This window comes from Cnephaeus nilssonii (assembly GCF_951640355.1).
Source record: "Cnephaeus nilssonii genome assembly, chromosome: 18".
Classification (NCBI taxonomy): Eukaryota; Metazoa; Chordata; class Mammalia; order Chiroptera; family Vespertilionidae; genus Cnephaeus; species Cnephaeus nilssonii.
Window position 1 is genome coordinate 28368966 of NC_137089.1, and position 18510 is coordinate 28387475.

The 18510-nt window shown below is 48.6% G+C and overlaps 1 protein-coding gene across 3 annotated transcripts in view; it reads left to right on the forward strand.

Moving 5' to 3' along the window:
- ZHX2 (zinc fingers and homeoboxes 2) overlaps positions 1-18510 on the forward strand; it is a 127083-nt gene that overhangs the window by 30161 nt on the left and 78412 nt on the right. The window contains exon 1 of one of the 3 annotated variants that reach the window (XM_079796563.1): positions 7716-9768. The exons of the other annotated variants lie outside the window; for them this stretch is intronic. The gene's annotated coding sequence lies outside the window, so the exon portion shown is untranslated. Of the gene's footprint in view, positions 1-7715; positions 9769-18510 lie in introns of those variants that run through there. 3 annotated transcript variants of the gene reach the window in all.

The window sequence follows — 18510 nt, forward strand, 5'->3', positions numbered from 1 at the left end:
GTGGATATCCCTGCCCTTCTTGAGCATAACATTTAATCTCCTTGAGCCTCACTGTTTTTCACTGGAAAATATAGATGATATCCAATATATATGATACAGTGGATGTACCAGATGGAGGAAACAGGTCTAAGAAAGGGGCTTCATAATCATTTATTGCTGTTTTGTGCCTCCATCTTATTATTTTTTTTTAAATGTCCATAATAGTTACCATTTATTGCCTGAGTTGTGGGCCAGGCACTGTAGTAAATAAGATCGGCTTCTCTATTAAGCAGAATGCCTAGGGCCCCACAACTCAGGCCCCAGGAAAGGTTTAATTTCTCTTAAAATCAGAAGAAGAAAAAAAGAATATAATAATAGTGAATATAAAATGAAATATAAAAATAATAATTATAAACATCATAATGAATTCAACCTAGATTGTATTGATCTTTGTACCAATTATATTGTAAAATCTAATTTTTAATTTCTTTATGTTTGGGGTGGTGGTGTGTGTTTTTTTAATTCTAAAGGGACCCACAGAGGCAAAAGGGCCTAGGGCTAATGAAAGTCATAATGCAGCCATGCTTGTAGGACTTGTACAAAGGTTAACTCAGTCATTCTCAGGAAGGATTTTTTTTAATTTTCATTTTACAGACAAGGAAACTGAAGCTTCAGCAAGTTGAGAAACTTTTCCAAAGCCACTCAGCTAGTAGTTGTTGCAGCTGTTAGTCAGGTTGGGCTAACAGCTGTAAGAACCCCCACATTTTAATAGCTTAACAACTTAGGAGTTTATTTCCTGTTCACACAATTCAGTGTGTGTGTTTGGCGGGCAGTCTCCCATACAGTGATTCAGGGGCCCAGACGCCTTCCTTTTGCAGCTCTGTATCCCTCGGGTCCTGGGAGCTCTCTCCATTCGGTTGGTAGATGGAGAAAGAGAGAAAACCACAAGTGGAAGTTTTTAGGAGCCAGATCTGGAATTGGCCCCCATCACGTCTTCTCTCATTCCATTGGCCAGAACACAGTCACATGACCATTCTGAACGGCAAGGAAGGCTGGGAAATGTAGGCCAATTACATGCCTGGAAGGAAAAAGGGAACATGGATACTGAGGAGCTCTCTCAATCCCTGACACAGTGACAGTGTTGGATTCTAGCCCATGTCTTTTGTAGACAAAGCCCATGCTCTTTCCACTCTACTTAGCTGATTCTTGTCATTCTTAATTTCCACAAAGACCCTTTATGGGCCCTTTTCTCCTTCCAGACTTGCCTGCTCACTCTCCATAGCATCAGACCTTTGCCTAGGCACAAGCAGATGCATTGGGAACACTCCCACCCTGGAATCACTCTCAGACTGGCTTAAGAAGGCTGCAACCACATAGGTGTTAGGCTCTCTACTTCCCAGTCCTAGGTCACTGGGTGCTTCTGAGCAGGTGCTGAAGCCAGGGACTCCTCAGTGTGAGATGGGGTTTCAGAGAACAGGAGGAAAGAGGTTTGAACTGGAGTCTTGGGGGACCAGGAGCCTTGGGCATGGCATCGGCAGAAAGGGTCAATACCAGATGGCCTTGCAGCACTAACATGACACAGTGCTGGTATTATTGGTCATTTGCCAAAGTGAATCATATGGCCTGCCCTTATGGGTGTTGCCTTTGGGACAAAGTTGCTGGAGCCAGCTGGAGGCTAGATGCCCTGCAGACACTTTCTTATAACCAGCCCCTATAGGATCAGGCCAAAGGTTTCTGTTATGAGACCCCCTGAGTTGAATCAAAATATCTCCCTCCTGCAGGAAGCCCTCAGGAGTCCCCGCCTCTTGAGAACTCAGGGCACTTGTTGCCATTTCACCTAAAGGTCCCGCATCACCTGGTCACACCTCTCATAGTCACCATGTCTGTATCTGCTGTTAGCCTCAGCGGCGAGGAGGCTGAGACCACGGCTAGAACCAACTAGTCAGGGACACTCCTGAGCACTTTGTAGGTGTCACAGACTAAACAGCATTTAGTCAATTCTAACATCTCATCCAGAGTTACCCCCGGGACTGTTTTTTGGTTTTGTTTTGTGAATTGGTACCCAGGCATCATCCTTCTTTCTTCTTCTTCAGTGGCTTGGGAAAGCACACTAAGAAAACCAAGGCTTTCCCCGTAGTTATCTGCAATGGTCCTGCCCCTACTCTCTGCAAGGTGAATGCAGTCACAGTGGACACCCGTGCCTGTGTCAGAACCAACACTGCTCCAGTCAGACCTGGTCAAATCCCCTGGCTGCCATTTGCCAGCTGATTGACACTGGACACGATCCCTCATTTCTCTCTGCCTGTTTCCTTATCTGTCAAATCGGGATCTGACTGTGCTGGCTGGCGGGGTGGCTGAGAGGTTTAAATGAGACAGCACTTGGCACACAGCTCCCTCTCATCCCTGTGAGTCTCTCACGCAGGCGCAAAAACCTCACTTCAAAATGTGTCTTGGCATCCAGGATCCTCCCTGGGAGGAATTTGTTTTTGTTTTAATGCGGAGGACGTTTGCATGAAAACAGGATCTTCGTTGCTTAGGAATTGATCAACTCCTGCTGCTGCCTTTCCTTGCTGAAGTGCCAGTCCCGTATTTGTCATAGAGGGGCGAGTAAGGGAGGCATGGCTGGGGCCTCCACAGTAGCAGGATCCTGGCCGCTCCGGGAGGATTACAGAGGCCGCGGATTCAGAAAAGAATCAGAAATCGGTCCTGGGCTGAAGAGAGCTTGCAGGTAGCAGATGCCCTGGGCCAAAGGACCACCACCTGAGTGGAAGCTTTCTGTGGGTCCCGTTTGTTGTAGATGCTTAGGGGAGAAGAAAGGATGGGGCAAGACGGTTCAGACAAGGATGAAAAGTAACAATGAAAACTGCAGGAGTGAAAGATAGGTACCAGCACTCATAGCGGGGGGGGGGGGGGGGGGGGGTTGGGAGTGAGGAGCCGCACAGGCGTGGGTCCTATCACCTACCCACAAGGCGAAGCATGAACATGGGGTTTAACTTCTCTGCACCCCAGTTTCCTCACCTACAAAATAACACCCACCTCTCAGGGTTGTTCTGGGGACTAAATGAGATGTGATATGTTAAATGGTTGGCATCGAGTAAGCACTCAGTAAAGCCTGCCTGTTACCATTAATGTTAATAACAATTCATTGTAATACCAGATGCGTTCCAGCCTAAGAAAGAGATATCCGAATGGCCACAGAAGGGTATTTAGAGGAAGCACTTGAGCTTGATTTGACACAGCTGTGTCCGGGGCAGACCGTTCTTGGGGAGGTTTTGGAGAAACTGTCCAAGAAATCAAAGTCAGATTGCCCACATGAACTTGGAGGAGGTTTCCAGGTCTCCTGCTCCACAGGGCCCCCATCCCCTCGCCTTTGCAACCTCACCCTGGCCCCACAGGTGTCAGCAGGGGAAGGACAGGGACTACAACAGCCCGGAGTGACAACTCGATTGGCCAGGCCCTTCCTCTTGCCTCTACGCTTGGCTTCCGAAGGGTGCTCATGTCCAAATGCCCGTGAGAGGCCGGCCACCTTTCTCTTTCTGTGTCCTTAATGCATGCTAACCAAAGCTGAGCGCCTGCGGAAAACACCTGCTCAGCCAAGCCCCGCTCCCTTCGCCTTGGCTTGCCTGCCCCCCCAGGGCTCGCCCTCTCATCTGCCTATCCAAGGGCGTCCATAAATCCAGTTTTCAGAGCCCTCCGGGGCTGGCAAGGCCACCATGGACCTCAGTCACATCGGGATGGAAACAATTGAAAACCACTTGGCAAAAGAAGAGGTGACCTAATGTTTTAGAGCAAGAATACATTCCCCCCCCCCCCCCTCACTATTCTTTTTTAAGCCCTGGGGGCTGGGGGCGGGGAGGGGAAAGCTGGCTCTTCTCAGAGCTCTATCAGGCCTGCAAGGACCCCAGGGTTCCTCAGTCCGTATTTCTCCCCAGTCTCAGATCACTCCGCAGGGGAGGAGGCCAGGCTGCCAAGGCTGGCTTTGGCCTCCTCACAGGCCCTGGCGGAGCAGATCGGGCCTTGCCATCCTGACTGCCAGGCTCCCTCGGTTGCTCAGAGGCCAGGCCATTGCCATGGGCCTGTGGGGAGGCCCATAAATGAAGCCCAGAGAATGTGGCTCTGGCAGGTGGCCTGGAAAAAATGGCCGTGTTCTGAGGGTGAACAACGCCGAATTATAAATAGCACCTCCTCCCGCCCCTTCCAACTTGCTGTGTCTGTCACTGGAGGGTTGACAGTCTCAATTCAAGAGGACAGACAGGACAAGGGAGTGGAGAGTGGGGTCGAGGGGCAGATGCTGGATGGTGCAGACTTGGGCTTGATAAAGAGAATCATCACCAGACAGTGGGGCTGAGAGGGGGACGCATTTGGGGTTGCAGAGTGACTACTGATTTCATGCATTTTTATAAGCCAACGAAGTATCCAGGGAAAACAAAGAAAGCTCTAACTCCAGGAGATGGCTTTAGTGGAGCTTTAGAGCCATTAAAGAATAATAATAAAAATCAACTGCCTCGGAATTTCTCTCCGGTCCCCAGAGGTCAGCTGCTCTAACTTCCAAATCAAAACCTGGGGCCAGCTGCCCACAAAGGCTCGTCCCTGGGGCTTCTCCCAGCGCCTCTCTAGTGGGCATTTGTCCCCCTGACCAGAGGAGGAGGGCACTCCTTCTCTGCACACCTTGGATGTTAGGGGTGGGGGCGGGGGAAGAAATGTGCAGCCCTGGCTGTAGAAAGCCACCCGCCGTTCACATCCGGGTAACGGTGGTGAGTGGGAAATGTTCCAGTGAATTCTGGAGGAGGGGAGCTGGTTCTGCAGGGATCTGAATCCTTGTTTTCGTGTCCTTGGCTTCCCTGGGTGCTCTTGGGGACCATCAGCTAGGTCTTCGGATTTGCCGCCCAGCCCTCCATGGTAGGAGCTCCCTGGTGGGAATTGGGGGAGCTCTGCTGGGTGTGATGATGGGCACAGGTGCCCAGGGGCATGTGGGGAGCCGGGACACCCTCTGTGGGAGTCGGTGCCTCCTTTGTGAGCACACAGGGCTGGCAGTGGTCACTGGTGTCCTTTAACACTTTTGCGTCCGTAGCAGTCATTTGGGAAATGGGTTAATTGATTCATTTCTCTTCTCCTACCTTTATAATTCTCATTTCTGGTGTCTTTCTGGAGTGACATTTGAAATCAAGCATGGAAAATAACAATGAAGGAGGAGCAGACAAACCTTGGTACCTTTTGGCCACTCCTCAATAGAAGATCTCCGGACCCCACAGGGTGCAGGCAGCCAGTGGACATGAGGAGTAAGGGGTGGACATTGGAACCTGACTCAGTGTCCGAGTTGGAATGATCTGAGGGAGTGGCTTTCAATCTGTGCTTCAAGAGCCCAAGTTGGGGAGGTGCCTCGGAGACCAAAACAAAAAGGGCCTTCCAAGCCCTGCAATTTCAAACAAAGTCACACTCTTCCCTGTATCAGGCATTAGGTTACCTTTTTTTAAAAAAATGGATTTCATGCCTTAAAAAGTTTGGGAATCGACATTGCAGCATGCTCTGTCATTTGAAAGAGAAGTACATGGAAGAGAGGGAATTGGATTTTCCCAAGGTCACTCTTCAAGGTCAAGGCCTCTGCTTGGGTAGCTTCTGGGATCATGGACCCTGTTTCAAGAAGGGAAATCCCAGAGGGTGAAGCCTGGGAGAACCGGAGAGAAGCAGCTCCCTTCCTTTGGAAACTGAGGCCCAGGGAGGTGATGGGATTTGTTCAAAGGCCAGTCAGTGGCAGACCTGGCACTTGAGGCCGTCTCAGGGGCCCACGTAGAGGTGTGACGTGCTCTAGGAACCCAAAATGGTGGGGTTGGATCTACTCAACACAGCTTCCCAGAGAAAGTGACACTGAACGGAGATGAAAAGGACAACAGGTGACGAGAGGGTGACTAGGGGCAGGGAGAGCATCCACAGGGGAACCACACACGTCCTTGGTCCCGCGCTCACCTCACCGCTCCGGGAAGCAGAGGCTCGGAAAAGACGGCAGCTCTGGTGGGAAGACTGCCCCCACCTGTCTCTGTGCAGGCTCCTCACCCAGGGGATGTGGAAGGTGGCACCACCGCCTGTCAGCTGGGCCTATTCTGCAGGCTCTCAGAGCGATCCCCGGGCAGACCTGGAGCCCAGCTGATGGTGCACAGAGCCTGCTCCCGGGAGAGGCGTTTCTGCCAGAGCCCGGGCAGGATGCCGCGCTGGAAGGCTCGCCGCAGCAGGACTTGAATACATAATAGGCTCGTCTGATGTGAGCTGTGAGAAAGTCCAGACGGCCTTCTCTAGACAGGAAAGGACATTGCAGGGACAGCGGGGTTCATTCTCAGAGAAACTCCCTGTGGCTCCTTGGAGAGAAGGTTAGTCTCTCCCCCAGGGTGTAGACTTTCCATGAGTACAGGTTGTGCCTTGGCCTGGGCCCCAGATCTGGTGTCTGGGGCTGGAGTGTAGAATGTATTCCTGTATCAAGACTGAAGATGGACTTGGGTAAAGATCCCCGGAATCGTGGGCATTGATGGCTGTCACTCAGATACACTTTAAAAACAAATACGTGTTCTTTACAAAGGAGTGTCCTAGGAGGGGATTCCTGTTCTTATGCCCTGCTCTCTGGGGCATGTGAAAAGCCAGCAGAGGCCAGCTCATCTAATCACGGGTTCAGCGTATTCTCCAGCTCTGAATATAGCAGAACCAAAGCCTGTGACAAAGGGGTGCCGTGGTCACCGTAGTTTGGGAAATGCTGCACATTGATTCATCCAGTGTGTTAGGTTGCTGCTCAGACATCAACACCTCTCAGAGGTCTTCCCAGACCTCTATCCCCTTACCTGTTCTGTTCTTCAGAGTACTTTTACACCCTGATTTTTATGCTTATCTGTTTACTTTTGTATTGTCTGTCTGTCCCACACTAACAATGTGTCACGTGCTAGTGACCTTGTCTGTTTTGTTCAGTTCTGTCTCCCTCATGCCAAAACATTGCCTGGTTTCAATAAAATAATGTGACAAATGAACACATGAACCAATTAATATTAAGGCCTCAGGACTCCTCCATATATAATTCTGTTTAATTTTGTTTAGCTCGGTATTTTTTCACACGTTGACCTCCTTTTCCTCAAATGCCCAGCTCATCTCATCATGTCGGCCCAGGCCAAGTTTGACCCTGGAAGACCAGACTGACCTCCTACCGAGAGTAGCTGGCCTTCCTGTCGCGCTTCATCTCCTTACCAGGTTTTATGTTCTTCATAGTACTACCCACCAGCGGAAATTGGCTTGTTCATTAGTTCCCTGTGTATTGGTTCTGTCAAAAAAAATCACTTCCACCAATCCAGTGTCAACAAGAGTCCCCAATCTGGGGTGCAGTAAAAAGGAGAAGCTTTATTTAGGCAAACACTTTCAAACCAGAGAAGCACAGCTCCCCCCCCCCCACCCCCGCCCCCCCGCCCCCCTCCCCCAATGCATTCCCTGGAGACAAAGGGAAGGCCCACTTATATAGAGAAAGTGCCCGCCCTAGTCCCTGATTAGCCCATTTTATGCAAATGAGACTCAAAATTTGCACATCTGATTGGTCCAAAATACAGAGGTTTGGGATTTTTTCTCACTAGCTGTGTGCATCCTGAGTGGGCATTATGGAACTGCTCTGATTGGTTGATAAAGATGCAAATGAGAATATAGCTGCATAGTTCTGATTGGGCAAGGGGGGTCTCAGCCTATTGGTGGAAATATGATTCCGGAAACTTCTTTATACCTGGCTCAGAAGGCAGGAACACAGTGTGGGAGGGTTGGCAGCTCCTGATAGGCAGTATGCTGGAGAAGCCTCTATAAACAATGGCTGCTGGACTCTGGTTATGAATTTGGGCCCTGTTAAACATGAGGAGTCCTTTGGGGCAAATATATTCCTTCTCAGGGTCCACAGCTTGCTCCTGGGTCTGAGTTCCATGAGGGCAGGGTTGATATTATCGGCCCCATTCACCACTGTCTTCTCCAGTACCTAGAAAAGCTTCTAGTAAGTGCTGTTGATAATGATTTGCCGCATGAATAGGCCTCTTTTCTGACTAACCCGAATCAACAACCCATAGAACTCACATTCCACCAAACACAACGCTGGGACATGCTGTTTTCTGTCAACCCTCACAATGAGTTGCTGGCCATTATAGTACAGGGAGGGTACTGTAATGGGGGCTGCACCCCTCTTGCATAAAAGTTCCAAGTGTCAGAACTGGAAGGGACGCTAGAGACCGCCTAGTCCCAGGCTGTTGTTTTTTGGAGGGAGAACTAGAGGTTTGATTGGTACCAATTCAGGACTGGTCCCCCAGGGCTCCTGTCTCTTACTCGGGTTTTCCTCCTGTATTAGTTTCTTAATGCCGCTGTAACAAAATCCCATACATTCGGTTTATAACAACACGCATTTGTTATCTGATAGTTCTGGAGGTCAGAACTCTGAGATGGGTCTTCCTGGGCTAAATCAAGGTGTCCGCTAGGCTGTTCCTTGTGGAAGCGGTAGGGGGGAATCCCTTCCTGGCCTTTCCAGCTTCTAGAAGCTGCCCGTATTCCTCAGTTCATGGCTCCCTCCTCCATCTTCAAAGCCAGCGATGTTCAATTGAGTCTTTCTCAAGAGGCATCACCCTGACTGACCCTCCCATCTCCCGTTTTCACTTCTAAGGCCTTTTGCAATGACATTGGGCCCATCCAGATGAGCCAGGATAATCTCCCCATCTCAACATGCTTAACTTAATCACATTTGTGAGTTCCCCTTTGCCATGTAAGGTAACATCTTCATAGGTACTGGGGATTAGGGTGTGGTCCTTTTTGGAGCGGTGTTATTCTGTCTGCCACACCTCCCATCATACCATCTTCGTCTTCATGCTAATCAGGCAAGTGCACGTACCTGATTCTCCCCCAGGTGCCCCAGCACTTTCTGCACCTCTCAGTATAGTCCCTGTCGCATTACAGCTCATTCAGTGCCCGTGCCTGGCCGGGCCATGACTTCCTCACCTGCAAGGATGGCCATCCCGGGGCTCAAACATTAGCACATTCCTGACACTCGGTAAGCACGAAGGAAGTGCTGGTTGCCTCTCGAGATAGAAGTTCTCCATCTCCATTGTATCACACCCCCTCCCCACTCCCAGCCAGCCACGATGACAGTTTTGCTTCTGTCCTTGAGCTCTGCCCTGTGATTGGGCCTCACAGAGGTCGAGAGAGACCCTGGCCACTTTATATTTTTCATCTCCTGGCATATTAAAATACAAAAAAATATTAACGCTGATTACAAAAATTGTGGATCTATAAAATATTCAAATATGTTTGCTTTTTTGACATCCAAATGCTACGCAATAGGTTCGTGTTGTACACTAGCTTATCACACGGTTTATAATTAAAATACATTAATTGAGGGTATTCTACAGGTATTATAGTCCCATGTAGCCACATACAATTGTGTCAAAATTGCATGGACTGTGTCAAAAGTTTTATGCCCTTTCATCAGCGAGACGCCTGGCCCAAGAAGCTTTTCTGTTGACACCCCCAGGTTTCTGGCCCTTGCGAGAGGCCCTGCTTGAAATAAAGGCCAAAGAAAAAACATCCAGGATGCAGTTTAATGCTCAGGATCAGACCTTGAGGAGGTCACATTCCTCATCCAAACTGTCCTGTACTCAGGTGTCAGCAGGGGTCGGAGTCCATGGCCTCCAAGTTCCCTTTCGCCAGCATCCTGTGACCTGGAAGGATCTATGGTGGATGCTGCCACCTGGTTTCTGGTTCTAGTAGCCATGATGACAGCTTTGCTTCTGGACTGAGCCAGTAAGTGATTGCATCACTGACCTTCCTTTCACGGACATCCTCGCAGGTTCCTTCTGCTCTCCCAGCCTTCCTTAGCCTCACAGGTGCCCAGGGCATGGGATGTGGGCATTTCAGAAGTGTTGTGATCCAGCTCCCCATCTGAGGTCTGGAGAGGGCAGCTGCTTTCCCTGTGCAAACAAGTCAAGGCTGGCACCCCAGGTCTTCCTGCTGTGCACCCCTGATATTCCCACTGTGCTAGCTCGGCCTGGAAGAGGTAGGATGGTTTCTTACCCTAAAGTGAGTGCATATTGGAAAAGCATGGAACGTTCTGATTTTGAAGCAGCCTGATGGCTTTGGAAAGAAAACACGAGCAAAAAAAAAAAATCAATACGTATTGAAAACAATACGTATGTGTGTAGGTTATGTGCTTTTCTGTGCCTGTGTCCTGTTTTACAATAAAAATACACTTTAAAAGTCACCAAAAACCAAAACGGAATAAATGGAGTTTCAGGTGCTCAAGTCAGCCAAGAACCCTTTATTCCCTTCCTGAGCTCTTCCTGGCCTGCTCTTATTCCGCCCCCTTTGCAAAACTTCCTCCAGTCCTCCGCCCACCACGCCCCTACTTCTCCCCGCCCCCCCCCCCTCCCGCTTCCGCCTCCACACACACACACACATACACACCCTCCAGCTTCTATGACCTGGGCTGGTCCATCCATTCGTTCATTTGCAAATTCATCCATCGGGTAGTTATGACAGTCCTCCTGTATTTAATGTATCATGTACCCTTGATGACATACAGTGTGATATAGTCCAAATGGCACAGACCTAGGTGTCCAACAGAGACCAGGGTTCAAGTCTCTACTGGCTTACTAACCTCTCTTGGGCTCAGATTTCACATTTACAAAGTAAGGGGCCTGTCCTAAGTTAGGCTTGCAAACCCAAATGCCTACAGAGGTCAGGCAGTAAAGAGAATGAGGGAGGCTAGCCAGAGGTAAATAATAGGGAGGATAGGTGACTTTGGCAAATTAGATAGCGTATGCCCAGTCTAAAAGGGATACTTGCCATTGAGCTCAGGCAGATTGTTCCCATGCAGGAATGTGGATTCAGTGATGCCAGAGGGCCCCTTTTCATTTTTTTTTTCAAGAAAGGTAGGATATCTTGATTTTTATATTTCCAAAATGTTTAAAGCATGGTATAGGTCAAGGGAAATGTGTCTGGGGCCAAATCCAGCCTCGGCCACCTGTTTGCAAGCCCTGCTAGATTGCATTTTGCCTTTCCCACTCTGATAGGTGGGCTCGTGTGCCTCACTTCCTTTGTGTCTGGTTATGTGTTTCTCCCCCTGCAGTCAACACCTACGTTGTCTCTGGAAGACAGTAGGTGCTCAATTCATGATGGCCACAAAGGGCTAGATCTGTGTGTTGTGCTCCTGTGTATGCCATCCCAGCGCTGGGCATACAAAGTCCTATCTAACAGTATGTGCTCACTAAATACGCGAGAACGGCAACTTTTAATGGTGGTGTGGAATCAGTTATGTGACGTAGGTTGCAAGAAGCCTGTGGGTTTTAGCAAAATGGGTATAATATTTGTTAAAGACACTAAATTCCCTAAAATGTCTAAGAGAGAGGGAGAGACCCCTGGTCTGTAATTTCTCTTTCTTTCTTATGCCGTTAAGAGAAATGGGGTCCTGCTAGACTGTGCCATTTATCACGGGCCACACTGCACCCTTCGGGACTGAATTAATTTACTCCTTCAAGCCATAAATTGCTCTGTCACCCTTTCTTTATGTCCACCGTTATTTCCCTGACTCCCGGGAAGGAGATAACAGGCCCATCAAGGACACATCTTACGAGGGGCAGGACTTGGGCTCTGAGCGGAAAGGAAGCCAGGAGAGCGATCACACCTCCTGCAGCTGAAGGGAGCACAAAGGAACACTTGAGCCAGTGGCATCAGCTCGCTTTTCTTCACTGGAGGGAAAATGGGCCATTATTCTCGCCGTGCCCCATTCCCACCAGCCCTCCACTTAACCTCCGAGCAAGAGAGGCCCCATTTCTAGCAGGTTTCTCTGCTGGACACTCCAACAACATATTAGCATATTTTGCATGAAAAAAGGACTCGGAAAATGAATTAAATGATTGGCATGGCATTTCAAAAGGGTTCTCCAAGCGACCAGTAATTGTGTGGTTTTGAAACTCACCATTCCTGCCTGAAATGCCCTGGGCCTGGCAGGCAGCTTAATCAGGAAACATTGTACCAGGCGGGGCATAATTGAAGGCGCATGATACCCGGTGATTGCCCGAACAGTACCTGGAGACTTGCTAAGAGAACCTTGTCCTAGTTTTCGAGCAGAGCTGGCAGTTCAGTTTCCTTCCTTACAGAGCTGAGATTTATGCCAATTCAAAACCTCTTTTTCGGAGAGGGCCTGAGCAGCCCTCTCACAGTCTGCTGAGGCGCTGGGCAGTGTAGACGGGATCCAAATCTTGACAACCGGCTGAAGAAGGTGGAGCCTGGGGGATGGGTGCGAGGTTGGTCACTTGTGGCCCTGCTCTGGCTAAGGGGTTGTGTAGGGGGCGAGTGTGGTGGAGGCTCCCAGAGAATGCTTAGGGAAATGATGCTCTGGACCAACCTCCACATTTTTCAGGCGAGGAAGATGGAACCCAGGAGGACTATCATTTGCCCAGCATCACAAGTCATTTTTACGCTTCCCCGAGAAGAGTTCAGATTTCTTATTGTTCCCGGCCCATAGGAGAGAAAAATTAAGCAGGAGGTAAGGGTATGGGGGTTGGATGAGGCTTCTTGGGAGAGCTTCGGAAATCTGAGCTGGAGGGATTTAGAAAATGCCGAGTTGTGGGAGAACTTTAGTCTGTGTAGAATAATAGAGGATTGCTTTTCATTATTATAATTAATGATGATAATGATAACGGTAATGATGGCTGACATTGGTATGCTTTCTCTGTACCAAGCACTGCCAATGCCGTACCTGCCTCACTTCATTTAATCCTCACAGCAACTCTGTGAAGCGAGTTAGTAACATAGCCCTGTCTTACACGTGAGAAACCTGAGGCTCCAAAGTGTAAGGGACTGGCCCAAGGTGACTCAGAGCTGACTTCAGAATCGGATCGTTTTTCTCTACTTTTCAAAATTTATTTAATGCGCTTATTCCCTTTATAAGGGTCTGCACATATAGGGTGTCCCCCAAAAATGTATGCACACACTTTGAATAGTTACAAAAGCAGTATTTATTAAAATACATTTCGCCGGGAGCGGGGGGGGGGGGGGGGGGGGAGGAGACATATGTAATATTTTAAACAAAAAAATAAAAATAAAATAATTTAATTTTCAAAATTGAGCTATGAGCTGTTACAGTGTGTATACATTTTTGGGGGCACCCTGTATATACAGTCATATAAATTAAATAGAAAATAATAAGAAGAATGATAAGAAACTCTCCCACCTCATTCCAGGAGCTGGGCGAGGCAGTTTCTCTTCTTGAATACAATTGGGGATTTTTAGTCTGCTTGGGTTGCTGTAGCAAACATACTATAGGCTGGATGGCTTATAAACAACCGAACTTGATTCGTCACAGTTCTGGAGGCTGGAAGTCCAAGATCAGACGGCTGGCAGATCCAGTGTCTGGTGAAAGCCTGATTCCTGGCTCAGTGATGGCCATCTTCCAGCTGTGTCCTCACATGCGGAAGGGGTGAGGAAGCTCTCTGGGGTCTCTTTTATAAGGGACTCATCCCATTCATAAAGGCTCCACCTTCATGACCTAAACACTCCCCAAAGGTTCCCACCTCCCAATACCATCCCATCGGGCATTAGCATTTAACATATACATTTGGGGGGAGGGGGGATACAAACATTCAGTCTATCACAGGGACCAAACATTAAAGATTGGTTTCACCTGCAAGTGTGAAAAGAACTTAGGCGTGGAGACCAAATATACAAGCCAAGTCATGTGACAATAGTTGCAAAGCAAGAGCTCCAGGAGTTGAAGGGGGTCTGAATTTAAGAGTGCCAAAAGGATACAAAATAAATGGTCCCAGATGGATTCCATCTTGATAGGGTTTCTGCATATAAAAGGGAAGTTTAGGGAGGCATTTTGAAGTAGCAATGGCCCCACGCTGGTGGAAGGAATGGCATGGACAGATTGCGAAGGGAATTCTGCTGGTGCTGAGGAAGTGGGGTTTGTCTCCCTGGAAAGGGAGAATCTGAATACCCCACATTGAGAGACTTTATCACGTTAGATTATATGACTAACTGGTACCAGACCCCTCTTTGATTGTAGTTATTAAATAAGCTAGTCCCACTGCAATCCCAACATCCTTCAGATGCCCACTTTCCTTTCCAAACCAAGAATCAGTTTAGTGACCTCCCTTGCTCGTCACCCCATCTACATGTGGTGGTCAGAGCTGGCCAGGGTGTAATTCAGCTAACTCGATTTGGCAAATTTCTAGTAGGTTTACAGGGGGGGGGGGGGGGGGGGGAATGGCAGATGAGAATTTGAGATTTAAAAAATGCATTTCATTGACTATGCTCTCTGCTTCCTTCTCTCTCTCTTCTCCCGGAATACCCATTATTCTTATGTTGTCCTTTCTAATGGAGTCAGATAGTTCTCATGGAGTTATTTCATTTTAAAAAAATCTTAGTTCTCTCTCCTTTCTGCCTGAATCATTTCTAGATTTTTATCTTCAAGTTTGTTCTTTCTCTCTTCCATCTGGTCTACTGTATTTCCAATGCTTTCTAATGCATTCTCTATCTCATTGAGTTCTTCAGCTCCAGAATTTCTTTTTGTTTTTTAGTTTCAATCTCTTCGGGAAAGTGTTGCTTCTGTTCAGTCTGTTTATTCCCGAGCTCCTTGAAGTACTTATCTGAGTTTTTCTTGTACCTTGTTGAGTTTCTTCATGACTGCGTATATGTGATTAACCAGTGTTAACCTCACTTAAAAAAAAATAATGAAAAAAAATGCATTTCAGAACTGCTGTCATCACATTTGAGCTTCATTTCAGTCCCTGGGGGTGGCCATCAAATAAACAGCTTAATCTCCATCCCTGCTGGAGGTAGAGAAGGCAGCGTTCACACTGGCCAACAGATAGCTGTCTCCAGTCTCTGTCATGCTTAATGGCTTTTAGTAGAGGTAAGGCTGAGAAGAAAGGATTGACTTCCTCTTATTGGGTAAAATTGAAATGCCGGGGAAGACAATTCCATTTCAGACAGACCCTTTTCTTCTCAGATTACAGATCCAGAGCCCAGCCAACTCCCTTTCAGCTCACTCAGGTAAAAGGGAAGGCAGAGGCCACCTGACTGGGGGATGGGCAGTGGGAGGACCCATGAGCTGGGTCTGGGGGATTTGTCAACGGAGAGATTTGCATTGCTGCTTAAGGGCCATGCCCTGGTGTGCTTCAGCTCAGTGGCTACATGTCTCCAAGTGCCAGTTTGCAGGGGCCAAAGGAAGTCTGGGCATAAATAAACAGCTGTGGGGATGGAGGGAGGGGAAAGCCCAGGTTGGTGGAGTACCAGAGCCTTTAACATGGCACTGTAGCAGGCTGTGGGCTGATGTCCCTGGGGACTATTCCTTGTGCACTAGCCCGTCCCTCACATGACCTTTGTCTGTGTAAGAGAAACTTACTCTGAGATTTTGAAATTTATTGTTATTTCTCTGAAAAGAAATAACCAGGCAGATCCACCTCAGCATTATTTATACGGCTCTTCAACAAGAGCTGAAGGGTAAAATAATCCCACAATTAAATAAGTTAACGGTTAAATACACAGTAGAAACCCTTAAGTCATACAGCAAGACTATTTAGTCATGTCATTTTTTAAAAGTGTTAAATGTTCAATGAAAATGCAGGATACATACTGTATATACAGTTTTTATTTAAACACACACACACACTCACGAAAATATCTATATATATATATATAATAGCCGAAGCGACCATTACAACAGAATGGCCTGTCACTATGATGCACACTGACCACCAGGGGGAAGATGCTCAATGCAGGAGCTGCCCCCAGCCCATAGGCCCCGGTCATCGATGGGGCCTGCCGGCCAACCTCCTGGTCCCTCCCCCCAGCTGGCAGGCCCCGATCACCTGATCGGGGTCGGGCCCCCAGGCTGGGACAGGGAACTGGGGGTGGGTGGCGGCAGACATGGGTGGCAAAGGAAGGAGGAGGGGAGCCCGATTGGCCCTGATCACTGGCAAGGCCTAGGGACCCCACCTGTGCATGAATTTCATGCACTGAGCCTCTAGTAGTAATATAGTAGTCCCCCCTTATCTATGGGGGATATATTCCAAGACCCCCAGTGGATGCTTGAAACCCCAGATAGTACCAAACCTGATACATACTATGTTTTTTTCCTATATGTACATACCTATGATAACATATTTAGTAAAATTTATGCAAAGGTGGCATTATTAAGTAAAATAAGGTGACGAACACAAGCACTGTGATCTGTGACATTCGATCTGATAACTGGGACAGCTACTCAGTGACTGACTGGCCGGGGAGTGTGTGCAGTGTGGCGATGCTGGACAAAGGGGTGATTCACATCCCTGGCCCCACAAGATTTCATCACATTACTCAGAATGGCGCGTAATTTAAAACTTATTGTTTGTTTCTGGAATTTTCCATGAAATAACTTTGGGCCGCAGGTAACTGAAACCACAGAAAGCAAAACCACAGATCAGGGGGGACTACAATACAGCAAAACGCGAACACAGTCGATCCTTAGACACAGAATCACAGATGAGTACTTTTCTTCCTTATTGCTAAAGGTCCTACAATATACAGTATATATATTCTTCTGATTATAGACGTTATATGTCGAAGCAGGGAACTGTCATCTGCCCCTGTTTCATTTTTGTTTTGTCTCGTTTTCCTTCTTTTTTGTCTCCTCGCTGGAGAACGCTGGCTTTGCCGCCGGTGGAACCGTCCGTGTTCTGCCCAGCCAAGCTTTCTATTGCTAACAGGACACAGAAAGCTGCAGGAGCACCCGCAAAGCCTGAACAGCTCCCCTCCGCCTCCCCCGCCGCTCACTCCTCCGGGAGTTCCTCTAAACCCTCCCCGAACTTGTTTATATTTTTAGCTGGGACAGCCTCTCGGGCCCAGCGAGCTCCATGTGTTTTCCACTCTCGGTGTGAAGTCGCTGAGGCCTGCCCAGCGGGTATCCTCAGTTGACCTCCTTCAGACTGCGAGGGGTCCTCCCTGTTTCTGCCTTTCTGGCACCGAGCAAACCAAATAACAGCGATTACACACGCACTGTAGGCAAAGCACACTTCCAGACACCAGCGATGTGGTAGGATTGTTGAGCGTGGTGCCGGAAGAGACCTCAGAAACCGGTTAGGCCAGTGTTTTCCTAAAAGTCCACATAATGGGAGTCAGTATTTTCCAGAAGCCAGTGGAAATTGTGCCGTACCCAGGGTACAGTGTCACTGGCTGCCCAAAAATATCACGGTGTTTTGTTTTCTTTCCTCTGGGCTGGCATGGGGTAACAATGGTTAGCTTGTTTTGATGAGAAACCCCCGCAGTTATACGAATTCTTTGCTATTTTGTTCATGGAGAAACGAATTCGTGTGTGAGAGACCATGTTTTAACATGTGGCATGTGGAGAAGGTGGACATGGATGGGACCCTGCTCATGTGGGCGGGGAAACCCTGGCACACCTGACAGATGGTTTCCAGAGCAGCTACCTGACCCCAGCCAAGGAGGCTCTGGACCAGACCCAGATTGTCCAACTCCAAGGCCCTTTTTGTCCCAAGGGCGCCTAAGCCGCCTCTCTGTTTAAACCAGGCTCCCGAGAGCTGTTTCCTGTACTGAGATGACTTTAGTAGAGTTTGAATGTGTGCACGTCCAACTGTCATCTTTCCAGACTGAGTCCTCGGTCTACAAAATGAGTATTGCCAGTGCCTTTCTAGATCCTCCCATCCTGCCTCACTGTGGAAACACAGACTTCTAGGTTTAGCAGAGTGCAGCAGGAAAGAAGACGGCCTGGGTTCAAATCCTGCTCCCCCCCTCCCCCACTCACCCGTCCATGATCCCGGGTTTAACTTCTCTGAGCATCAGTTTTCCCAGCTGTAATATGGGAATAATGATAGCATCTGCCTGAAAGGGCCCTTGTGAGGACTAACGAATGCAGTGATGAAAATGCTTGTCTTGTGTTTGGCGCCCAGCGCAGGCTTAATAAAGACCAGTCGTCGCCACCGGCATCTTTGTTATTGTTGGTTTTCTATGGCAGGGCCGGGCCAGGACACCATGCCAGCTCTGACCCCATTCTGCTTTGCTGGACCAGTGGCAGTTACCCCACTGGCTTTGTCCTTGAGGTAAAAACAGTCCAATAGCTCCTCATTCACCCAGTTCTCATTTCAAAGCAAGGCCCAGAGGACCCACGTGACTTGTTCAAGGTCACACAGCTCGTGGGGCCAGAGTGGCAGTAAAAGCCTAGAGTTCTTCCGTCTGCACACCTCTTTTAATCCTCCAGAGCAGGAAAATGGGAAGAACCAAGAAGAAAGAAAGAACCAGATCTCAGAAACCCTTGTTGGGATCACTGAGCACTGACTGCGGGCCTGCCGCTCAGTTAGTCCACGTTTAGTAGCTTTAGGTGCCGCTGCAGGTGCTGCTGCGGGTTCAGCTTTGATGCTCCCTGTCTCACTCTCCCCGCTTCCTGTCCATCTCACTGCGCTCTGGCAGGAACCCGAGAACCTGGGGTGGTGGGGTGAGTGATGGAGCCAGGGGGACCGGAGAAGACCAAGGAGTCGATGGCTG